This window comes from Taeniopygia guttata, chromosome 13 (genome assembly GCF_048771995.1).
Source record: "Taeniopygia guttata chromosome 13, bTaeGut7.mat, whole genome shotgun sequence".
NCBI lineage: Eukaryota > Metazoa > Chordata > Aves > Passeriformes > Estrildidae > Taeniopygia > Taeniopygia guttata.
The window spans coordinates 14,955,112-14,978,526 of record NC_133038.1 but is presented as its reverse complement, the minus strand read 5'-3'; the positions used below and the strand labels follow the sequence as shown (position 1 = coordinate 14,978,526).

Sequence of the window (23,415 nt, the reverse complement as noted above, 5' to 3'; positions counted from 1 at the left end):
GCGGGGAGGACTTGGGATGCAGGAGCACCCCCATCCCTCCAGCACGGGGATAACACAGCCCGGGGACACCCCAATCCCTCCAGAACGAGGGATACCACAGCCGAGGGACACCCAAATCCCTCCAGCAGCGGGATAACACAATTCATGGGGCACCGCCATCCATCGAGCACGAGGATAACACAATCCAGGGGCACCTCTATGCCTCCGGCATGAGGATAACCCGCCTTGGAGGCACCTCAGTCCCTGCAGCACGGGGGATAACGCAACCCCAGGAGCATCCCCATCCCTCCGGCATGAGGGACAGCACAGCGCGGGTATCTCCCCCATCTCTCCGCCAGCGGTGTGCCGTAACCCCGGCAGCACCTCCATCCATCCATCCATCCCCCAGACACGGAATCCGGGAGCTGAAGCGCCCTCCCGACCCCGCGGCTGCCCCGAGGCCGGGATGCTGCTCCGGAGGGAGGGAGGGAGAGGCTCATTCACTCACCCCGGGGCTCCTCGGCGTGGCCGCCCGGGGCGGGCGCAGGGCACGGCCATGGAGCGGCTCGGGAGAGGTTCGGGAGCGGCTCGGGAGAGACCCGGGAGAGACCCGGGAGAGGCTCGGGAGCGGCTCGGGAGAGGCTCGGGAGAGGCTCGGGAGAGGCTCGGGAGGGCTCGGGAGCGGCTCGGGAGAGGCTCGGGAGCGGCTCGGGAGCGGCTCGGGAAAGGCTCGGGAGCGGCTCGGGAGAGGCTCGGGAGGGCCCGGGAGGGCTCGGGAGAGGCTCGGGAGAGGCTCGGGAGCGGCTCGGGAGAGACCCGGGAGGGTCCAGGAGGGGTCCGGGAGCGGCGCCCGCCGCCTGCAGCGCCCGCCGCGCCCGCCGGGGGGCGCCAGAGGGCGCGGCCGGGCCCCTGCTGCCCCCTGGCGGCCGGACCGAGCACGGCGGGGGCGCTCCCCGGCCCCGCGGAGCCTTCGGGGCGCTCGGAGCGCCTGGAGGGGCGGAAACGGGACGGGAACGGGCCGGGAACGGGATGGGAACGGGGCTGGAGCGGGACGGGAACGGGGCTGGAGCGCGGCGGGAACCGGGGCTGGAGCGGTGCGGGAACCGGGGCTGGAGCGGGGCGGGAACGCTATAGGAGTGCTGCGGGAACGCTATAGGAGCGGTGCGCGAACACTATAGGAGCGTAGATGGAGCGTTATAGGAGCGGGGCGGGAATGGGGCTGGAGCGGTGCAGGAGTGCTGCAGGAGCGGGGCTAGAACACCATAGGAGCGGTGCAGGTACACTATAGCAGCGGTGCTGGAGCAGTGCAGGAACCCTGCAGGAGCGGTGCAGGAATGCTATAGGAGCAGTGCAGGAGCAGTGCAGGAGTGGTGCTGGAGCACTGCAGGAGCGGTGAAGGAGCGGTGCTGGAGAGGTGCAGGAGCACAGGGGGCGGTGGGAGTTGAGCAGGTCGCTGGTGCCGGAGGGGCTCTGGGCAGCTCTGTGATGGGCCTCAGAGCAGGGCTGGAGCAGCAGGCTGAGATGATTCAGGACAGTGCTCACAGGCATTCCCAGGGCCGGAGGAGAAGGAGGTGTGTGTGCAGGGGGGCTGCATTCCCTGCAGGCAGCAGCTTCCCTCTGCCCTGTGCACGAAGCCTCCATGGGCCAATGGACCAGACGCGCGCTCAGCATCTTCCCTGGCGTTGCTATGAGACGGGATCCCACGGGATGCTGCAGTGCCAGCGCGGACCCCGGCACAGCTCATCGGCAGGAGAACCTCTGGATGAGGGCAGGATGATGGGGGACACGGCACAAAAGGCTGAGGCAAAGCACCGTGAGAGAGGAAGCCCCACAGCTCTCAGGGAAACCTCAAAAGGGTCAGGGCCAACAGGAGGGAGAGCTGAGCATCAGCAGGACGATGCAATCTGGAGAGAGGTCTCCGGAGGTTTCAGGTCAGGAGATCACTCTGCAGTGAGGTATTTCTGTTCGCAGCCCCTTCCCCTTCCTGGGGCCGCAGAGGCTCTTTGGCAGCAGCAGACACGTGCAGCAGGGGAGGCTGAGGGGGCACCTAGCAGAGGAGGGGGCAGGGGGGCACTGAGAGCAAGGATGGGAGCTGGGCAGTGTGTTGGGGCATTTCCGTTGGGTTGAGAAATGCTCACTCGGCCTCTTTTGTCTCCTCTCTTTTGATATAGCAAGAAATTCATGGGGGTCTGAAAGCCAGGGGGAAAAACAGTCAGAGTTGATATAAGAGACAAATTTCAGCATATTTCCTTGGTGCAAGTTAGGTGGAAAACTGTGCCAGAGCCTGGACTGGGGCAGTGGGGTGTCCCTGTCTGACACAGGCTGTGATTTTGCAGAGTAGCTGCCCCTCAGTTGGCTTTTCTCCACCTCTGGGCAAGTCCTCCTAATGTTTTTCACAGTAACTCACACAAGCTAAAACCCTTCTTTGCTTTTTAGGTGACCACCCTTCCTATCATGCTGTTTAGGATTTTAAAAACATCACATATTGTGATGCTGGCAGCACAAAGGAGGCCCCAGCAGAGAGCAGAAGGAAGCACAAGCAAGACAGACTGACCGTGCTGCTCCGCATCCTTTGGCATTCCCTGCCTGAGCACCTTTGGTGCAGGTGCAAACATCAAGTTTAAAGTCCCGGCTGCACTGACAAAGCAAATTAGGAGGTGGCTGCTCCAAGCAGGCAGCTCAGCAGGGTCTCCCAGGCCTTTATATCCCTGCTGGGTTCCCCAGGCAGTCCTTGGTGATGTTACTGGTTGGGGGACAGTGGGTGCCACAGTCTGGGCTGGTTTCAGCCTGGAGCTGGGCAGGACTGTGGTGGTGGCTGGTGGAGGGATGGACCCCTGTCTGTCACCAAAACACAGGAGTCCTTCCATAGTTTATTGAACCTTCACCCCAAATTCTGGTATTTTTGATGTGATATTATTGGTAATTTAAAACTATGGACTCCTTTAACATCAATCTGGTGTCCTGGTAGATGACAAAACCTTGTTTTGTTTGTAATTCTTCCCAGCTGGCACCTCCTCCCCCCATCATTACCCTTCTGTGCCCTCACCCACAAGGGCCATGTTCTCCTTTCTCTGTGAGCTCCTCTCTCTGCTGCTCAGGGCAGTGTTCAGCTTTTGGCAGGGCAGAGCTTCTGGACACACAGGCTCTTTGTCCAGGGAAGTGCATCACCTTGAACTGAGGCCCAGTTGGGTTAACACTTAGATTCCAAAGGTGCTTCCAATCAGGGGGATTATCTGAGAGACAGAAGGCTCCTGCTGGCAAAGTGAAGCTGCTAGATCAGCAGAGGAGCAGCTCCTGCTTTCCCTGGCTCGATGGGAAGCTGTAAATAAATCCTTCCAGCTCGCTGCCTTCAGCCACCCCTGCCACCCAGTGGCCTGAGAGTGGCACTTTCTGGGCTGACACTCCGGTAAGGGGGCCTGGCTTTCCCAGGATCCAAACTCAGGCTCCCCAGGGGCTGTGTAGAGCTGGGAGATGCTGTTTGAAGGCAGCTCTTCCCTTCACAGCACCGCTGCAAATTCCTGGCACTGGTGTGGTGAGCAGACCTGAGCCACCCCTGGTCTGCTCCAGGCGTCCCAGCCCTGGCTGATGTTCTCAGTGCCACCTTCCCCACAGCTCCCACCCCCTCCCTGCTTGGAGGATGGCATCCAGAGGGGCAGAGCGAAGGGCAGGTGTTGGTGGGGAAGGCACCTCCCAAAATCCACGGATCACAGGCAGCCCCAGCAGCACCCTGCGTGCTCCATTCCTGCTGGAATTGGACACTAACACATCCAAAGTGCTGATGGTCTGCCTGTGTCTGGATAAACACCCCTGAACGCCAGCCAGAGGAGCAAGGAGATGCTGCTCTGGCTGGGCAGGTAGGATGCTCCATCCCCCAAACCTGCTGCACAACAATCACACCCTGCTGTCCCCATCACCCCCAGGCATCCCAGCTCTGCCCACTTGGAGAATGGTGCTTCAAATCTCCCCAGGAAGTGGCTTCCTTCTGCCCAGAAACGCTCTGAGCTGCACTTTGAGGGCTCCCAGTCCCTGCCAGAGACATCCCTGCTCTCGGGCTGCCTCCCTCGCTGCCGTGACTCTCAGTGCATGGCAAGCGGGGCCATTTGCCAATGTTTGTGTCTCGACAAACAGTCTGTCAGCATTTCCGTGTGTGGCTTCAGCTGGGATCAGCTCTGCCTTCTCTCCCCATTAAATGGCAGAGCTGTGTGCAAACACCCTGGCATCGAACCATCTGGGGCACGCTCGGGGCCAACTGCAGAGCTCCCGGTGCCATGTGTCACACACCCCCTGCACCACGGCCAAGGACAACGGTGGGATCGGCATCCTGGTGCCACGGCTGGCACAGCGAGCCACCCCTGCCCTGCCCACGGGGCTCTCCTCTCCCACCAGACTCACAGGGCAGCAGAGAGCAGCCCTGAACGAAACAGGCTATGGAGGAGCAGCAGAGAGGCACAGAACCATGGAATATGCTGAGCTGGAGGGGCCCACAAGCATCACCAAGCTCAGCTGCTGGCCCTGCACAAGGATTGTTGAGTCCAGCTCTTGGTCCTGCACAGGAGAGCCCCAAGATGTTGGTGGAAGAAACTTCTCATTGCTGATAGTGCATGAATCCTCCCACTCCCGTGACAAGCTTCCCTGGCCTTCACTGCTGGAGCTGCTGGGCATTGCCTCCCTCCCTGGCTCACTGGGAAGCTGTGGCCTGGGAGATGAGAGCAGGACAGACTGCATGCTAAGGTGGCACCCTGGTATGGCCCAGCCTTGCCTGCACAGATGCTGTTTGAGCCCCTTGGTAAGACCATGGAAATATGGCTAGGTTCTGTCCAGGCTGAAAGGTTCTGGAATTGGTTTCTGGCCCAGAAACCTGGGATTCAGGTGCCTTTACCTTCAGCTGCTCTGTCCTCCAGCCTCAGCAGCCTGCACCAAGAGCAGATTTTGGTTTCTGCCCATGCTAACAACCTGCCTTGGATTGGCTGTTGCAGGAGAAAAGCAAACTGGAAGAGGAGGTGTGTGTGTGTGGTACATCCTGCCTGTCGTGGCTGGAGGACACAGCAGTGCCTCGCAGCAAGCCAGGGGTCTTCTGAGCCAGCCCAGTGTTCCCACAGTGCAGCCGTGCTCCCCAGGGCTGTGTTTGTCCCCAGGAAGCTGTTGGCATGTTCCCCTGCCTTTCCTCAACCATTAGTTCCTCATTGCTGCTCTGTGAAGACCTTGAATGGTTCCTTGGAGAAGATTTCCACATTCCTGCTGGACACTGGTGAGATGTGGGCTCCCCCAGGTCCGGGTTCCCCTCAGCACCTGCACAGTGAAGGCCTTGTCGCTCTCACTTGGCTCCAAATCAGGATTCCAGCTAAGGCCAGTAGTAGAGGTGGTGATTTATTTTACATACCTGAACTTCCTCTTTCTTGGAGAACTCTGGGTCACCGTGGAGTGGAACAACTCAAAGCTGCAAGGACAGGTGACACTCAAAGTGTCACTGGTGGAAGAAGGCACCCACCCCCTTGCTGAACAGTCCAGGGGCTCAGGGTTTGTGCTCTGGGGCACAATCCTGAGGTTCCATTTTGGTGGCATTCCTGGTGATGTGTTCATTTATTATCAAGTGCTATTTCCTTCCTAAACAACACACTGATGTTTCCTGAGGCTACAGGGACGGAGCAATCAGCATTCCCACCAAGAGAGGCCATCTAGAGCTGCAGATGACAAACATATAATTGATCTCAGATCAGCTTACAGCGATCATTTCCCAATTCTGCCACTGACAGAAATGTGTGTCACATCTATGATTATCATCAAACTGCAGCAAAAAAAAACCCACGGTGGAAGCAAGATTAAAAACTGGGCCAGAGCAAACACAGAGCACCCATAATCATTGATTGCCCCATCACAGAGCCTGATCCTCTCGCAATACCTCCCCCAGCCCTGAGCAGGGAGTGCAGAGCTGGGAAATCAGTGCCCAACTCTAAAGGCAGCTCCTCCCAAAATTGCACAACCTGCCCCTGTTATCTGCTGCTCTTCTGGAGACCGAGAACTTCCATAAACATCCAGCTCCTGGGGCTGGCCAGGAACAGCAGGCAGCCACCAGATGATGCCCAGCACACGCTGGATCCTCACTGTGGGTGCTCAGAGGTCAGCTCTGGGATTGGGATGTGCAGGGCAGAGCTGCCTGTCCCCCAGTGTGGGCTGGCTGGGACACACACAGGTGACATCCAGGTGCCCCCTGTGGTAGTGCCCACCTGGGAATGGGCTGAATTGGGTCTCAGCAAGGTGTGGGGGCAGCTTGTTCCTGCTCAAGTGTTCATCAACACGAGTTTGGTCACAGCCATGCTCAGGGGAATCATCACAGGGGTGGGATGTGCTCCTGAGGGAGATGCAGGCAGTCGGGCTTTTCTACCTCTGCACAGGGAAGGAGGGGTAGGAATAGGGTCAGAAGTGGGTGGGTAGGGAGAGCAGGGGAGCTGGAAGAGGATAAATCCGTTTGGGATTAGAAGGTGGCACTGGCAGCCTGCCATGTGACAGCCAGGAGCCCAGCTGTCAGCCTGGTGGCAGCAATTAAATGAGATATCGATTGAGGAATTGTTGTCTGCAGGGTTTAAAGATAAGATCGATGGAGACCAAAAGGTTTAGGCTCCGTTTACTAATTAGTCAGGCACGCTTGGGAGAGAAGCCTTTGGAGACAGGGAGAGCTGAGCTGTGCACGGGCAGCACTGGCAATGTGCTGGGTGCCCCTCCCTGGCACCACATCCTCACCACTCCTCATCCTCCAGTGCCAGGGGGTGAATGGGCAGCGGCTGCCAGTGCCAGGGATTTAAATCAGCTGCGTGGGAGCACTGGGCAGGCTCAGGATTCCGTCTGCCCTGAGATGGTGAGCTGCTTTCCTCCCCAGGCCGGCATGTGGGAAAGAGGGGTTGGGCATGTTCTTGGTCGTGGGGAGGAGTAAAGCAAGAGGGGAGCTGCTCCTTTTGCATTGCAAATTGTCTGGGGGTGAATTGATCCTTTTCTTAGGCTCTGGCATCAGCTGCAGCCTGAACACATTTCTCTTCCCCCTGCTCCTTGTGCAGCAAGTCCAGGGACAGAAAGGAGACAAATGTGGCACAGACTTGTGGCTTCTGTGCTGATTCCTGTGCTCCACAGAGCCAGGCTGGGGGAGAGCAGGGCGGTGGCTTGGTGCCCTCTGTGCTTTGTCCCCTCGCTTCCAGAAGATGCCCAGGACATGGTCAAACGGGGACAGGCAGGAAACGGGCTCGCCGGGATGTGGTTTGGGCGGCCTCTGAGAGCATCTCCCTGCTCGTTTGTGTGGGAGAGGGGGACTGTGGCTTCAAAGCAGAGTCGTCTTTAAACCAGCTGGGGAGCTGGGCTCGCCCGTGGATGTCTCAGTGTCAGCTGGGCCTTGGGAACAGGCATCGAACAGGCAGAATTCTGCGTCGTCCCCCTTCCTGGGGCTGCCGCAGAATTCCTCCTTTCATCTCAGCTCACCAGGAACATTCCAGCCGGCAAACACAGGAGGGTCAGGAGCTGTCCTGATGGGTCCTGTGACCCACAGCCGGCCTGGGGGCACGGCCACCACAGTCATGGGCCACCCACGGGACCTCTGCCGTGACCCCGCACGGGGCGCTGAGCCGGGAGAGCATCCCCGGGGCACAGCACGGAGTGCTGCTGCTCCTGCTGCTCCTGCTGCTCCTGCTGCTCCTGCTGCTCCTGCTGCAGGCCTTGTCCTCCAGCCTGGCCTGGCACTGCCCTGCAGCCCAGCCTGGCACTGCCATGCAGCCCAGCCTGGCCATAAAACTCAGCAGCGGGACAGGAGCGAGCCTGGCAGCAGAGCCCGAGTCTCCCGGAGCCGGAGCGTGCCCCGGGGCTGGCGGGATGAAGGGCAGGGATGGAAAACAGAGATCAAGGACACCGTGACGCCATGTGGCTGGTGCAGGGTGTCTCGTGTTTTCGCAGCAGGGCTGGGCAGATTTATGGCTTTGTCTTGAGGGTCTGGAGTAAGCCTTCACTTATTTCATATTTAGGAGGCAGTTTCCTTTGCTCTTCCTCTTTCTTTTTTGCTGGCTTGTAAAGCTGCATGTCCCACGCTGGAGCAGACCCATGTCCTTGTCCCCTGCATACAGAATCAGTGCCTGGGACAGACACTGTGTCTCTGCCAGTGCCAGACAGAACCAAACAGGGTCTAAGGGATCATTGTTTTCCTGCTCTGGTCACACAGCTCTGTGCCACTGCAGTGTCCAGGAACCGAATTTAACAATCCTTCTCTCTGGGAGGCACAACCTGGCAGCTGGCACAGGGCTCCCAAAGCTGTGATGTTCTTCCAGTGTGGATTTTCCTTTCTCTATTCTCCCCCAACACTGGGGCTGACCACCCTGCTGTGGCCACCTGTCCAGCTAAGAGGCAACAGGATCCTCTGTGGTTTCTGTGGGCTTTAGAGCCAGCAAATGTCCTTTAGACCCTCTGCTCCAGAAGCCATTTCAGCCCAAGCCACCTTCTCCACATGGCTGTGATGGATGAGAAACACACGAGACTGACACAATTCAGACAGCACATCCAGGGTCCTGCCTCGTGATGTGACTCTGCGTGTTGAGCATGAGATCAGAGCGCTGTTTTCCTTTTCCTGGAGAGGCTGCAGGAAGCACCCAAGCTGACCCACTCTTCTCCTTGCTTTCCTGCTTTCCAGCATCTGCCCCTGCCAGGAGAAAGGTTGGTGGGTGGCTGACAGTGGGTACCCCCAGTGCCAGCCTGACCTCCAAAACAGTTCTAGAGACCCTTAGCTATTTTCCAGGCCTGGTGCTATGATAAAGCACTTGAAGAGTTCCCCAGGGGAGATGCAGATAAGGACAGACCCATCTGCAGAGAGATAAAAACACTCCAGAAACCAGTCTGGGTCTCCCGGCTGACGCAACATAACTGATCATTTCACATTTCCAAACTGCCAGAGCATGCAGGAGGCACTGCTGCCTCCACAGGTCACCAGGACAGAGGGGACAGCAGAGCTACTCCCACCCCTGCTCCGTTGTCCTCATGTCATCAGCTGAGATCCTGCAGCAGGGAGAACAAAGAGCAGGCATTGGGAAAGCTGCTACAGCTCTCCACTGGGGCTGCTGTGAAGCACCAGGGAGCAGGAGCAGGACTGAAGCACAGCCTTTCCAAGAGAATCAGTGGAAGCACAGCACCTTTCTGGGCCTCCCCATACCCCCAACGTGGTCACATCTCTTTAGCACAGACAAATCTACAGGCAGACAAACAACTCCAGCAGCAGGCAGGAGGTTTCCTGGCTGTGCACAGGAAATCGCCATCTTTTAGGCTCAAGGGAGACCTCATCCATGTGTATAAAAACCTAAAGGGAGGGTGCAGAGAAGAAGGGGCCAGACTCTTCTCACAGGTGCCCAGTGACAGAACAAGAGGAGATGGGAGCAAATGGAAACACAGCAAGATCTCTCTGAACACCAGGAAACATTTTTCCCTTTGATGGTGACCAAGCACTGGCACAGGCTGCACAGGGAGTTGTGGAATCTCCATTCTCAGAGGTGTTTCAAAGCTGTTTGGATGTGGAACTGGGCAACTGGCTCTGAGTGGTCCTGCCTGAGCAGGGGCTGGGCCAGGTGACCTTCAGGGTTCCCTGCCAACCTCAGCCAGTGTGTGATGCTGAGATCTGCTGGAGGCAATTTTCCTTTGTTCTTCTTTCCAAGTCAAAGCCTTAGATTCTTCTCTCTCCTTCCTACTCATTTGCCCAGGTTGATGGGTGTCACAGATACCAAACTGACCTGTGTGGGGCCAGGTGGACATGGCTGGCTCTCCTGGGCAAAGGAGCTGTTTGACTGCTCAGCCACGGCTCCGGGAAAGCAGCAGACTCCACCGTGGGCCAGAGCCACCACATGCAGGAAACTTCACTGAGTCTGTCCATGCCAGGAGGGGCAGGAAGGCTGGGAGCTCCCACATAACCTGGCCTTGGCCCCTCCAGCATGGGACTGACCTGGACTCAGCCAGGGACCTATTAGAGATGGACTCTGCACAGAAAGCAGGGCTGCCCCTGGGAGCACATCCCACGCCAGGCTGTTCCTGCTGCCCGGGCTTCCTCCCACACACACTTCCCTACCTTAGATCCAGGTCACTGCCTCTTGCCCTCCCATCATCAGGGATGGTGAATAATTCACTCCATTGCTGTCATTACCTTGAAGGTATTTATAGTGCATGATCGGCGCCCATAGAGAATTCCCTCTGCTGAGCTCCATAAATTGCATTGTCTCCCCCTCTCCTCCCCACTGCCTGTGCTAATTGCTGCCTTGTGTTTGCTGACCTCTTGCATTCTGTTTGGTTTCTTGCATCCTTGGCCCTTGTGCAAAGGGCCTTGGGCAAAGGCTCTCCCCTTTCCCCCCAGTTCTCCACTGCAGCCCCAGTGGAGTGGGCAAACCCACCCGGAGGTGGCAGGGGCACGGTGGGTGCTGTGAGACTGAGCTCATCTCCCTGGGCATTCCGTGTGATCCCACTCGTGGGCACATCCCGCAGGGAGGAGAGGCTCAGCTGGGCTGGTGGGATGGGTTTTGGCAAAGTCAGGGTGTCAGAACCCCGGCCTGGTTCAGGGGCTCCGTGTGGGGGTAAAGTCTCTCCTCCAACCTGTGCTACCAAAGAAAGGCTCAGCAGTCTCTGTTGTTCCATCTCAAGGTAGTTTATTGCAAGTTATCTAAAAGATTTTCTTCTGGGGCTGCTGTGGTTTGCTCACAGCTCAGGCAGAGGCACACACACACCCTGACATCCTCTCTGACTCCCGACTGCTTCTTCTCTCCCCCTCTGCCCAGGGCTGCTGCTGTCTTTTATATGGTACATTACGTGTTACATGGGTACAGTTTTCCCCCAATGCCTATTACCTATATTAAATGGTGCTTTTCTATCTTTTATATGGTACATTACGTATTACATGGGTACAGTTTTTCCCCAATGCCTATTACCTATATTAAATGGTGCTTTTCTACTCTAAACCAATCTGTGAGTGCCAACATCACCAAGAACATGGAGGTAAGGAAGAAGAAAGAGGAGGAACAGGACTGGCCTACATCCCTCCATCTTAAAACCTCTGACCCCCATGTACAAGGTAAACCCCCCCCTGTACATGTGTTAAAACCCCCCTGTACAGCACTAAAAATTCTTCCCTCTACTTTGTGAATACTTCTACTATAATATCTAAACTTTTGTGACTTCTTGTTCTACCTGCAAAGTTGGTAAATCATTCCATGGCTCAAACTCAAAATCACAGCTGTTTGCAGCTGCCTGCCAGGGTCTCAAATGCTTCTGACCAGGGCCTGGAACCTCCAAAAATGTCTGAGGGACATTTTGAGTTCCAAAAGGGCAGGGCAGCTGGAGCATGTGGTGAGCTCCTGCTGCTTGTGCAATGCCTGGATGGGTCACTGCTAACTCCAGCCCTGCCTCCACAGGCTTTGGGGCCAGGAGATGTTGCAGTAAGGTAGAAAAATCATAAAGAAAGGTTTCATGAGATCAAGCCTGCACTCCTAAAATCAGTGGCTGGCCTTGTCAGGCTAGCCCTTTGCAAGTTCCCATGTGAAAGCAATCCTAGTGAGCAGTTTGTTAGCATAACAATCCATTCCTGGGTGAAAAACAACCAGCACCTGTATAAACTGTTTGTACACTGTTAGACAGAAAAATTAAAACTATCTCTCACAAACAACTTTTCCTGCACGTCCACCCTGGGGGTTTGAGTGACCAATCAATACAGAATAACAACTTGTTACTAACCAATAAGTAATTGGCAAGAAAGCTACTGACCAACTGGAGTCACACACAGGTCTGCAAAGTTGTGTAAAAAGGAGTTATGTGAATAAAGAGGCTTTTTCCACCATGAAGAAAATGGAGTCCCATAAGGATTTACTCCCATAAGGAGCGATGTAAGGTGATGTATGGCTTAGTGTCCAGGGCCAGGTGGGATGGGGTTCTGAGCAACCTGGTCTAGTGGGTGCTACCTCTGCCCATGAGGAACCAATCCATCTCTCATGCCCGTGGCAGGACTCGGTCATAAACAGGCCAAGTGTCACTCGCAGTGTCCCAGACTCTCAGGGTGTGCCACCAGAGTTGCTCCAGAGCAATGTGTGGTTTTGAGCTGTCCCCCATGGCTCAGAAAGCACCACAGCACTGAGGTGGCAGCAGGCACAGACAGCTCATGCTCAGGGATGCCTCACTGGCCTGGAGGTAAGCACAGAACCATGGAATCATTAAGACTGGAACAGCCTTCTAATATCATCGGATCCAGACTTTACCCAGCACTACCAGGTCCAGCCCTGAACTCTGTCCCTAAGCACTGCAATCCAAGGTTTAGCACCCACTGGTCAGGGCTGGACAGCCCAAAGGGCACCCCGTGATGAGAACCAGGAGATAAAGGCACCAGGCACGTAGCAGCACCGTGCCTGCTTTCCTCAGGGATGCAGTTATTCATGGCAGTTGTATTAAATCTTTATTTCTGTAGCCTTGGCTCCAATCTCTCATGGCAGGGAGTCCCACAGATTAGACTTTCGGGAAACAGCCTGCTCCTCCCCAGCTCAATGTTAATGTGGTTACTTCCAGAGGTGCTCAAGGTCGCTCTGTCCCTCCCATCCGAGGGAGGATCATGAGCTGAGCTGTGCCAAGTCCGGCAGGTCTGAGCTGCTGGTAGGGCAGGATCCAGAGCTGGCCTCAATAGGGCTGCAGTGGGGAGCTGGTGGTCTGCACAGGGGCAGCTGTGGGGTCCCAAGGGAGGGCAGCAGTACCCCCAACACCGGTGAAACTGGAGCAGATAAATCCCACAGGGTGGGCTTTGGTGCTGCACTGCCCAAGGCACAGAGCGCAGAGGGGGACGGGCTGGGAGGATCCAGCACATCCATCCCCTCTGCCCGACCCCTGGGCATCCCGGGACAAGGCACAGAGCACAGAGGGGAACGGGGCTGGGAGGATCCAGCACATCCATCCCCTCTGCCCGACCCCTGGGCATCCCGGGATGCTGCTGCCCTGGGCACCAGCACACGGGGCTGCCCTTCACCTCCTTCCCAGGGCTGTCCCCAGCATCACCGACTGTCCCCGGAGGGAGTGGGGGACATCGCCAGTCCTGCAGCTCTGCTCCGCTCTCTGTGTAGATGCTGAGCTAGGCCAGCATACGGTGCTGTAGGTCCATGGTATAGCCTGTGAGACAGCACAGTGAGACAGCGCACTGGCCTGGGCTCCGGGAATTGCTACAAGTCAGCCCTGTGGCACTGGGGAAGCTTGTGGAGGCTGTCTCCTATTTTACTTGTTTATTTGGGAGGGCAGATGTTTAAATCCTAAAAGGTCCTGGCCCCAAACTCTACAGAGCAGAGGATGAAAGGTGGCTGGTGTGTTTCTGAAGTGATGCTGCTGCACTCAGGACCCCATCCTGGCACTGGCTGTTGGTCCCATGGGGCTGGAGTGAGGAGCTGGCACACCCAGCCCGTGCCTGAACGGTGGGAGATGCCATGGGCACAGGCCAGTGGGAGAGGAGATGGGCACAGAGAGAAATCTCACTTCCCAAGAGCTGCTGTGCAGCATTTCCTGGCCGTTTCCAGTTCTAGAGGATTTCTTCCCGAGAAGAACAAGGAGCAGTCCCATTTTTCCAGGGACAGCGTGCACTGTTTGCCTCATCCCACGAGTCTACTGAAAAAGAGTTTTGCTGAGCAGTTTTCAGTCAGGCACATGCAAGGAACCACTGTACCCTCGCTGCCCCACTGCCTGCCCCCACTCCAGGCACAGGCAAATTCTCACACCACTGCCATTTATATTCTTATCTCACAGGTGCAGGGTTTTACAAAATGGTCATCTGATCCCATCAATGTCCCCTGTGCTTTCAGGGGTGCCCAAGGACACAGCATTGTGCAGCCTGGAGCATACCCTGGGGACACAATGGCTCCAAGGTGGCTGAGCAAACCACCTTGGAGTGCTACCAGCTGCTGGAGGCAGTCAGGACTGGCTGGATGGCCAAGTGGCAGGGGATGCCAAGATGTGGAGCCCTGACCCACGCTGGGCCCCCAGACACTGCACTCGCTCTGGCAGCACCTGAGAGCTTCCCTGGGTGGGCCAGGGGCTGCTGGTGCCTGCCAGGGCCCCCTCCCAGGATTTGTGGGTGTCACACCCCGGGCACAGACCCCTCACCAGCCCCAGGCCAAGGCAGTGCACCAGCCCAGCACAAGGCCACCCAAACCACCCCTCCCTCCCTTCCTTCCTCTCTCCTTCCTCCCTCCCACGGTCTGCTGGCTCCCCAGCTCGCTCACAGCCCTTCCTCCCAGCATCCAGGGGCACTGAGGTGACATTAACCCTGTGCTCTCCACAGCCTCCCTGTTCTTACAGCCCTCCCAGGGGGAAGAGTGCATGGCTGTTGTGTGGGGGTCAGCCTCTTCCAGTGGGTGCAGCATTGAGGTGTCACCCAGGGCTGCTGGGACAGCTCCAGAGTCCCTCTGCTCCCTGCTGTCCCTCCAGCAGCCCTCTCCTTGCTGCTCTGAGCCCTGGGCTGGGAGCAGTGCTCTCCCTATGGCTGGAGGCAGTGGGAAAAGCTGCTCCCTGCACCTCGGAAGGAGGGTGCACCCTGTCAGCTCAGCTCTTTTGGGTGCCCTGCTCCACACAGGGATTTAAGGCTGTGGCTGGAGCCTTCAGCATTTCCACATTTAATGTTGTCCTTTGTGTTTCTCAGGCAGGAAGAGCCGTGTGTACAAATAATTAAAGGGAAGAATCGGAGTGATTAGGGCAGATGATTATTGTCAAATTATGATTTATCTCAGAGGGAAATTAGTATCTCCCCCTCCCCCAAAGGGCTCAGCCTAGCACAGTGAATGGGCACTGGTTTTTTGATTAATAGATGCCTTTAGAAGGTCACCTACATCCATTGCAGATTAACTCAGTGGGAAAAGTTCTTTCAGTAATTCAAGCTGTTGTTCTCACAAGCTGTCAGCTCGCTGCGAATCGGGAAGGTCCATCCGTTACAGGGCTGCTGGGTTGGAGGGGATCTTTCTTTCCTCTGGACACACAGGCGTGATATATGATGCACAGAGACATGGATGACCGAGAAAACGAGCTGTGGAAAGAAAACAAAAACAGCATTAAAGGGAAGCAAGGGAGCTGAGAGATGGCCCAGGCAGCCTGGGGCTGGGGCTGGAGGGGCAGAGCTCAGCTGGAGGCTGCTGCTGGGCACTGGTCCCAGAGCTGCTCTGCTCAGTGTGCTGGAGGGCTGTACCCACCCCATGAGCTCCTCCTGCTGCCGGGACAGTCACTCATCTCCTGTGGTTCCATCCAAGCCTGTATTTAGACGTGTCCATGGAGGTGTTGGGAAGGTTGGAGCTGGTGTCCCATGGGATTTGACAGTCTCCTGTGCACTTCTGGCAAAGATCCCACAGTGTCAAAGCTTGACTCTTCCCCACCGTGGACCTCCCAGCTGGCTGAGGAGGAATGACCACACCAGGGTCTAACAGCAGCTCAGGCATCTTCTTGGGGAAGGCAGGAAATGGTGATGGCAAAGTGGAAACATGGCCAGCAGGGCTGGGACGAGGAGGAGTTGGGACTTACACCACTTCAGGTTGCTGTTGGTTCAGCACCCACCCACAAACCTACGAGCAGTGCCCGAGATGCTCATACTGGTACAAGCTGTTGTCCCTGTTGGCCTTCTCCAGATGTTCTGCTGTAATTCCTTTGAGCTTCATAACCCCTGTGCTTAACCAACTCTACAGAAGAGACTTTTTCCCTCCTCAGGTGTCGCCCCTGCACGGAGACACTCAGGAGACAGCACTGAGGTGACATCACACACGGTGCCTTTGTGCCATGACGTTCTGAACACCGACCCAGGCCCAGCAACTCCTGTTGTGCTGGAAATGATGTGATGATGGTGCAGCTCCTGCCACCACGCTGTTTACAGGTACCCATTTCTAACTTGTGTGCATTTAAGACAAAAAGAGAGACGGGAGAACCATGCAGGTACCCTGAATTTTAAGGTGTGAACTAAGAGATGAAGATGACTCTGTTCCTTGATAAATAACCCCGATGATTGTATTTAGATTTCTTTTCACAAATGAATGATATTTCAGCACAGTCATCAAAAAAATCCCACTAACAAACGTTTCTTTTGCATCCATCTAGCCTTCATCATAAATCTATGTGCCAGGCATTAATAATATTTTCAGCAACAGATTGATTGACTAGAACATAGCTTGGTTTTCTCTAAACACTAAGGGGTTCTCAACTGATTTATCGCTTACTGAAGCCTGCATGTATTTATATGTGTACCATATTCCTTGTTATATACATACCCCTCCTTCACCCGAGCTTTCTTCAGCAGATCCATCACAATGGTGTCAATGGCCACTGTAGATCTGGACATCTTGCTGCCAAATCTATAGCAGAGGCTTTGCTAGCCCAGTACAGAGTCGGTGTGGTTTTGATAAATGGCTTTTAAGGCCAGAAGGAACAATTAGATCATTTTGAGTGGCATAGTCCAAAGGCTCTTATCCACTCACGCTGCACAATGTCCAGCAATTTGAAGAGACCCAAGGTTTCCCTTCCAGAAAAACCTTCTGTTTTGGGGCATCAAGAGATTGCTGGCTAGGCTGGTTTTAGTGCAAGGCTTTGGATATTTGTAACGTTTGGGGGCGTATATGAGAATCTTGCTTTGATATATTTTAGTTAGTTTGTGTCTTGCTGAGAAGAGCCTAAGCCTGTGGGCGACACTTTCCAAGGGCTTCAGGCTGGATAAGAAATAAAAACATCTCCTGGTGCAGTCTCTGAAGCTGTCCTCATCCAGATTGTGAGGGATTGGCCACAGAGTGCATCTTCTCTGGAACCAAGAGGTAACTCTGGAGTGGCTCCCTGCCTCCATCACACACTAAGGATGGAGCACAACAAAATGGAAGAGGAGAGAGCAGCAGGACAGTGCTGAAGAGCAGTTTGCCCTGTAAAGCCAGGCTCCTGGACTAGAGCTCAGCATCTGTCATCACAAGGCTTAAGAAGGCCAAGGGCAAGGGCAGGGACAGAGATTCCTGCTTCCAGCACACCCTGCAGTGTGATTTTGGCTTCCTGGGGAGTGGGTGCTGGTGAGCTGATGAAAGGAGAGCTTTTAGACAGCCCCAAGAGCCGAGCCCCAGGTGGAGGGGCCCTCTGTGACATGGCCATGGCATCCCCAGGACACTGCGCCTGTACCAGCAGGAAGAGGCAGCTGGAGAGGAGACCAGGTTGAGAATTTTATTTCCCCCCCACTTTAATAAGCTGTGATGCCCTGGTAGGCACTTTGGGGACTGGTGGGTGCACTGCTGTGCCCAGCTCTGGTGGGGAGGCATTGCTGGTGTGTGCACTTTTCAGTGGGCACTGGTGTGATTGACTGGATGTCTAATGGGCTGTTACAGCACTGCAGAGCCTGTCTTGCTCTACAGGTGAACTGTGAGGAGCTGGGGAGATGAAGCAGCACTCCTCTAAATTGGGCTGTGCATTGGGAGCAGCAAAAAGGATCTCAAAAGATGTGCCACCCTACCCTTTGCAAAATTTTCTTTTATCATCTTTCACATAGGAGGCCATAAACAAATGGAGGAGATAGCAGGAGTCAAAAGGAAGTTTTCAGGTGGATTTATGGGTTTTTTTCCTTCTTAAAAAGGCCTGAGTTGGTCAAGGCAGGTTTACTGCTCCTGGAGATTTTGTTATTGCAGAGATGCTCAAGTTCTGCTTTGCTGTGCTTAGTTTGGTGTAAGGAAACCAATGACTGAGGGCCTTTGCAGCCCAGTACATGAAGGCAGGGGTGAGATGTTCAAACTACAAATGTTTCTCACCAGGCATACAAATCTGCTGTCCCAGATGTTTGATATGAACCTCAAACAGTCACTCTCCATTTCTAATGCGCTCACATGTCCTGCATAGACACACCTGGTCTGTCCTTAGCTGTGCCAAGGACAGTCATCTCTCCTCTCAGCAGGATAGTGTCACCAGGTTCATGGTGGCAGTGGCTGTGCTAACCCCCAGCTCAATGTCCCAACAGGGCAAGGGCCAGGTGGCCTCAGCAGTGTGGACCTTTCCTTCCCTTCTCAGGTCCTCACACAAATCCCACCACGCAAAGCCAACCTGCGAGCCCCAAGCTGGTGCAGCCCTTGCCCCAGGTGACCAAGCCCACAAACCTGATGGGTGAGGAAAGGATGATCTCCCTCCCTTGTGGTGGGAAGGACTTGGGTGCCAGAAGACAGAGGAGTTTTGGCTGCAGCATGGCTTTGGAAGAGCAGACCCCTGAGTTCTCTCCAGCAGTGTGGGACTGAGGGCAGCTCTCCCTGGGGGCAGGCAGGAGGGAGGATGGAGGATCCTGTGCTGAGCCTGGAAGCAGTCTGCCTCCGGCTGGCTCCTGGAGGGCTGGGGAGGACCACGCAGCTCCTGCTGTCGGTGCCATGTGCGGCAGGAGCGCGCTCACCGTTTGCTCTGGCTCTCAGAATCCCTTGGTAGAGCTCATCTCTGGCCTCCTCCTTTCTCTGTGCCAACCAGGCGCCCCAGCCCGTGGGCTCTGCTGTCACTGTTGTCACTGGCCAGCTCATTGCATCTGTTTTGATTTGCTGGGCCCTGCACTCAGCCAGCGTTCAGCTTTTATCGCGGCTTTCTAAGCGTCAGCTCTGGGTGCTCACCGGCGGCGCCTTTCTCCCAGGCCGTGCACCAGCTGCATACTAATGCTGCCCTCTCTCCCCTCCCTCGCTCCCTCCCTGTCTCACCATGTGGCATTTGTGGTTTCCAAACTTTGTGGGAGCACTTTGTGACCAAACCCGGCTCTGCCCTGGGTGAAGGTGTGAGGAGGGCTTGGCCAGCTCTCGCAGGGAGGCTGGGGCTACACCAGAGGCAAAGCTGTGCTGGGAAAACCTTCCTCTGACTGCCCTGTCCCTCTGCTGGCCACTGGCCATTCCTCACCATTGGCTACTGCCCGATGCTTTGTTCAGTATCCTGAGCAGTGGGGCTCTGGCACTTTCTCTGGCTGATCAGTGCCGTGCCAAGGAAATTCCAACTTCCACATATTCTCCCTGAATGTGGAATCCTAGAACCATAGAACCACAGAATCACAAAATCATGGAATCATAGAATCATAGAGTCATAGAATCACTGAATTATAGACTCATAGAGCCACCAAGGTTGGAAAAGACCTCCAAAATCATCACTGATGCTAGGACATTCTCTTTCCTGGTGCCCCTGTGGTACTGCCTAGTGCCAAACAGAATTTCCCTTCATACTGTGAGATGTTGCACTGAGAGAAAAAATAAAAATGAATGCTCATGCTCACAAGCCTGAGCAGGCTCCTTCTGCCTGGCCTTGTGCTGCTCCTCTGGGCTACAGCACTTTGGAGACTGGGCTGTCGTGAATCATGAGCCTGCCCTGGCTCTGAAGTGTTGTGTTGCTTAATGACTGATGATAATGTCTCTGTATGTAGGTTTGTAGCCTGGCTATCCATCTTTAAATTTCAAAATCTTTTCTCCTCAGCCATTACCTCCACCCCCGTAATCATTCCTGTTGCTCTTCTCTGAATTCCGCCTCATTTGTCCTTGTTTGAAGGTAGAGCACAATCAAACCAGCCAGTCTGGGAGCCTGGGTGGGGGCTGAGGTCCCAGAGGGGTCAGGACTGAGTTTTGAGAGGGGCTGAGGCCTCAGGAGGGTCTGGGATGAGGTCCAAGGGGGTCCGCCTTCACTCCTTGGCCCTGAGCTGCCCTGAGGTCAGGAAGGTTCATCAACAGTCCATCCAGCTGTGTCAACAGCAGCTGACCTGGGAAGAAAGGTATTTCTCCAAAGCTTTATGAGAACAGAGCCTGTAGGCTGGAAATGCTTCCAACATTTAAGCTGCCTGTGCCTGTATGTGCTCACCTCCCCCCAAAATATCATTGCACAGAAATGGCTCCGTGTTTTTAGCAAGGTCTGCCTGCCCACGGGAGCTCTTAGCAGAAGATGCTACACCTGAGCTCAGTGGAAGAGAAAGTGGCACAGTCTGCCAGACTGGGACATGAAATTAAACATGGAAAGAGAGTCCATCCCTTGGGAGGTCTCTGGTCCATCCTGCTGCTTGGAGCAGCACTGTTGGCATCAGATGTGGCTTTGTTTGGCCAAGTTGTGAGAATCCCACACCTCTGTGACCCAGCCTGGGGCTGCTCCACCCACAGGGGGAAGGAGTTTTTTCCGAACACCCAGCCTGAAGATTCCACCTGCAGCCATCCCCTCTCACTATCCCATCCCCACTGCTGAGACCTCACAGGTCAGTGGCACTGGGCAGTGCTCTAGAGTGCTAACTCCCTGTTTTAAGGTGAAAGAAAGCCAGACTGACTCCCCAGTGTGTAAAAAAAGCCTCCTCCCCCCCATATCCAACTCACCATCGTCCATCCAAGCCAGCTGCTGCTGCTGCTCTAGACCATGGCATTGCTCCTGGGCAAAGACGGGGCCTGGCAGCTCTGCTGAGCCCCCAATTTCTTCTGCCTGGAGTAAGACTGGCACTTTTTCATCCTAGCAGGAGAACCGTGGTATCCAAATTAAGCACAAGCTGTGGTGTTTGAAGTCTGAGCAATGAGCTTTCCTTGGCAATGGGTGGGTTTCTGTCATGGGGGTAGGGAATTCCTCATCTGCCCTTGACTTCACTCCCAAGAAATTTCTGTTCCGTGTCCTCACCTCTGTTCATTTGATGGGTTCCAGTGGAATAAGTAGATCACAATTAAAGCCAGAGGTAGGGGAGCTGGCCAAAATATTGGATAGGAACTTACTTAAATGGAAAGATTGACCCTTTTTAATAAATAAGTGGAGTTGGCATTAATTCAATTTGACATTTGCCATATTCTGCAGAATTATGAGCATTCATTTTTTTCAGAAGCTGTATTTAAACAGAATGCTTTTGGTTGCTGACAAATTTTGAACAGTTTTGGGGAAGGTTTCAGTAAAAATAGACAATGTGTTAGCAAACAAAAATCAAGGGGTTTGAAATTTCCAGGGAGGCCTTGGGTGGGTTCACAGACAACCATTCCAACCATTTTCAACTCAGGAAAGCTGATTTGAAGAAGCTACTGAACTCCTAGTGGCTATTATTTTTGAGACAAAGAGGAACAACTTCAAACTGAGAGTAGGTTTAAATGAGATATTAGGAAGAATTTTTTCCCTGTGAGGGTGGTGAGGCCCTGGCTGGCACAGGTTGCCCACAGAAGCTGTGGCTTCCCCATCCCTGGAAGTATCCAAGGCCAGGCTGGACAGAGCTTGGAGCACCTGGGACAGTGGGAGGCGTGGAAGGGGTGGAATGGGATGATCTTTAAGGTACCTTCTAACACAAACCATTCTGTGATTCAATCATTTTCTGATTACTCTGATACTTTCAACCCAGTGCCTCTGGACAGAGATGATCTTCCTGCACGTGGCTTCAAATTTCCGGCACAAAGCTGCTTCTTGCCAGCTCTTGCCATGGGCAAGGAGGTCCAGCAGGATGGGGAATGTTGATGTGTTGTGCTATAAGCAGAGGGCACTTGTCTGGAGTCACTTCTTTGGTCTGTACGTGCACACCAGGCCCCAGAGCAGGGCCTCGTCCATGTTCTGAAGAAAGGACGTCTGCCATCTCCAGCCCCAGGAAGTGGGATATCTTCATCTCTTAATTTAGAAAAACAATTAGCTTTATCTACCAATGCAAAACCTCCTGACTTCAGTCCCAGCAGCATCAAAACTCTTCCAGCTGCAGGTAACTTGGAGATCTTGCTTAGCAGCTGCTCTTGGTTTGGACAATTTCTTCCCATACAGAGCCTGCACCGGTCTCAAGTGGCACTGCCCACAGTCGGGTCCTGCCAGGAACAATGTGATTCCTCTGCCTGTTGGAGCCTCTCCCACTCAGCATTTGAGCAATGTCTGCAGTCAGGACATAGCTCCCAGCTGCCTGAGTGGTGGGGCTGTCAGTGCAGGCTTTTTTCTGAGATCTTCCTAAAGACCTCATTAAATCCCTCCTCTGTGGACACACTGATGGGGACACACTCAGAGTGACAGCTTTAGCAACACCTTCCTTGTGTAATGTGGTCCTGTGGAGGTGAGAAGCTGATCAGTCAGAGACAAGTTACAAAAAGAGCCATGGCCACAAGGTGGGCGTGAAAAATTCTGGTTAAAAATATTTTATCTATATGGGTGTTTCTTCCCTGGACAGGTCACCAGAGAAGTGGGGCTCTCAAGAAGCAGTTAGGACAAACCACAGCTGAGCTGGCATAGCACTGGCCAGCTCTGAGCAGATTGGACTAGAAATCTTCAGAGGTCACTCCCCATCAACATTTCCTTGTGTCTTTGATGGATGTGGATGGAGAAGCCATTGGTTTCCTTTTTGTTCAGTAACAAAGCTTGGGTGCATCCTTTTCGTTTATCTTCTCCTTGCCTTGGTCCTCTTTTGGATTTCCTTTAGAGAAATTTAGAGCCTTTAGAGATCTTGTTTGTGCAAAACGTAGACATTATATACGTAGATCACAGGGTAACTGATTTACCCTGATTTAGGCATGTTCTCAGTCAGCTTGAAAGTGTGTGAGAATCTCTCACACTGGGCCCAAAAATGGGCTGGTCCTCAACTCACACCAGACTTCACATGGAAACAAAGAGCATTGGTGAAACCCTTTAAGAAGCCGTAAAATCCTGGATTTGCTCAGCAGATGCTCTTTTCCCCTCCCCTCTTGAGTGAAGCATGGCCAAACAGCTGGGTCAGGGATGAACATGGCATGGGGCAAAGGGGAACTGGTCTGCCCCATGCTCCACAAAACCATGAGTTATCCCAGCTGGCTTCTCACTCCCCAGAGCTCCTTACCTGAATCACAACTTGGGGTCTGTGCTCCATTTACAGCCAGAGACTGAACCCTGTAGTTCCTTCTGCTGGGGCAAACTGGTCTCTGAGGAGAGATCCCCCTTCCTTACCGAGGAGATCAGATCACTGTTGTCACTTAAACAGCTGCTTACTGCTATCACTTAGACAACAAACTTTTAATTTTATAAACTCAGAAGGGAGATCCACATGGTCAGGGCAGCAGAACGAGACTCCCCAGCTGTTGGGTAGGAGCAGGGTGGGATCCCTGTTTTACCATGCTGTTTTCTGCTGGAGGGTGGTGGATACTTCTCCCAGCTTCCCTGGGAACTCTGGTTGTGTCTTATCAAAGGCTGGTGGTCATGCACAGCTTTCCAAATCCACCTTCCATCCAACAGTCCCTTTGTGCTGTGCTGCCTCTTCTGCTGACAGCTCAAGGACTCCTCCTCCTCCCTGCTGACTTGAGTGTCTTTCTGGAGACCTCTTCAGCAAGACATGTCAGTGCTGAGGTCCAGCTTTCCATAGGGGATAGCAGGAGATAAGAGAATGCAGTGACTGCTGTACATCCCCTTCATTGATATGCAGCACATCCTGACCCTCTGTGCTCAGAGCTTGATTTGCTGAGACGCTGTAAAAAAATACTGTGAGAAAAGTCCAGCTCCTGCCTGGAGAGGCACCGTGTG

General features: G+C 54.4%; 2 long non-coding RNA genes across 2 annotated transcripts; one reads left to right on the top strand and one right to left on the bottom strand.

The window, feature by feature from the left end:
- Positions 1-1,421: 1,421 nt before the first annotated feature.
- LOC115497122 (uncharacterized) lies at positions 1,422-2,927 on the top strand. The gene is made up of 2 exons (XR_003962702.4): positions 1,422-1,910; positions 2,416-2,927. It is a non-coding gene; the product is annotated as an uncharacterized lncRNA (long non-coding RNA).
- Positions 2,928-14,699: 11,772 nt separating this feature from the next.
- LOC121470676 (uncharacterized) lies at positions 14,700-15,679 on the bottom strand. Its single transcript, XR_005981821.2, has 2 exons — positions 15,183-15,679; positions 14,700-15,019 (listed from the first exon to the last, which is right to left on the bottom strand). It is a non-coding gene; the product is annotated as an uncharacterized lncRNA (long non-coding RNA).
- Between the last annotated feature and the right edge of the window lie 7,736 nt (positions 15,680-23,415).